This window comes from Mandrillus leucophaeus, unplaced genomic scaffold (assembly GCF_000951045.1).
Source record: "Mandrillus leucophaeus isolate KB7577 unplaced genomic scaffold, Mleu.le_1.0 Scaffold706, whole genome shotgun sequence".
NCBI lineage: Eukaryota > Metazoa > Chordata > Mammalia > Primates > Cercopithecidae > Mandrillus > Mandrillus leucophaeus.
Window position 1 is genome coordinate 901321 of NW_012107653.1, and position 1711 is coordinate 903031.

Consider the following 1711-nt stretch of genomic DNA (forward strand, 5'->3'; position numbering starts at 1 on the left):
ACAGCTGGGATTTGACTCTTTTTTTTTTTCATTTTTAATTTTTTTAAAATAAAATTTTCCAGGTTTTGTGATTTTTTTTTTTTTAAAAAAAGAAACTTAGTATCTTGGAGTAGTTTTAGATTTGCCAAAAAGTTGCTAAGATAGCGCGGAGAGTTCCCGTATCAGCCCACTTCCCTTCCTTTGGCCCTACACAGAGTTATGGGTTTTATTATCATCTTAGATTAGTATGGTACATTTGTTACAAGTAATAAACCAATAATGATACATTATTATTACTAAAGTCCATACTTTATTCAATTTTGTTAGTTTTTATCTATTGACTTTTTCTATTCTAGGAGCCAGTCCATGATACCTCATTACATTTAGTTGTAATTTCTCCTTAGTCTCTTCTTGACTGTGACAGTTTCTCAAACTTGTTTTGATGACCTATTGAGGAGTACTGCTCAGGTATTTTGTAGAATGTCCCTCAATTGGGATTTGTTTTATGCTTTCCTCATGATTAGAATGGAGTTATAAGTATTTGAAAGAAAGATCACAAAGGTAATGTTCCATTCTCATTGCACCATATCAAGGCTTTGCTCAGCTAACCAAGGTAGTGTTTGCCAGGTTTTTCCACTATCAAGTTACTTCACCCCTTTTCCATACTCTATTCTTTGAAAGGAAGTTACCACGTCCAGCCCACACTTATGAGGGTTTGAGGGGGATTAAGTGCCACTTCCTGGAAGGCAAGTATCTATGTAAATTATTTAGAATTCCTCTATAAGGAAGAATAACTTACTTTGTTGCCCAAATTGTTCCAACCTTGTCCATTGCAAGCTCTTTCAGGCTGGCTCCTGTGTCCATTTGGCATGCTCCCATAATTTTGTTTTTGAGTACTTTCTGAAGTTGCCTCTAAATTTCATTCTAAATACCTATCTACCTCAGTTCAGTTTCTTTTACCCAGTACATCATGCCTGGCTTTCAACAGAAAAATTTTAAGACATGCTAAAAAGCATAAAAACAAAAACAAACAAACAAACAAACAAAACCACAGTCTTGAAGAAACAAAGCAAACACTAGAACCAGACTCAGATGTGGCAGATATTTTGGAATTATGGGACCAGAGATTTAAAGTAACTGTGATGAATATGCTAAGGGTTCTTAGTTTGCTTGGGCTGCTATAATTTATACCGTAGGCCGCGTGGCTTAAACAGCAGAAATTTATTTCTCACAGTTTTGGAAGCTGGGAAGTTTAAGATCAAGGTGACAGTAATTTGGTTTCTGGTGAGGGCCCACTTCTTGACTTGCAGATGGCCACTTTCTTGCTGTGTCCTCGTACGGCAGAGAGCGAGAAAACTGGCATCTCTTCCTCTTATAAGGGCACTAGCCTTATTCAACTAGGGCCCTATCCTTATGACTTCATTTGACCTCTGTCACCTTCTCACAGGCCCTATAAATGTAAAACAGAGAACTACAAAGCTTCTAGAAGATAACATAGGAGAACATAGAGGTAACCTTGTGTTTGGCAATGAGTTTTTAGATACAACACATGAAGCACAATCCATGAAAGAAAAAATTGGTAAATTAGACTTCATCAAAGTTAAAACCTTCTGTTTTACGAAAGACACTGTTAAGTAAATGAAAAGACACAACAAAGACTAGGAGAAAATATTTGCAGAAGACATATCTGATAAACAACTGTTATCAAAAATATATGAAGAACTCTTAAAAC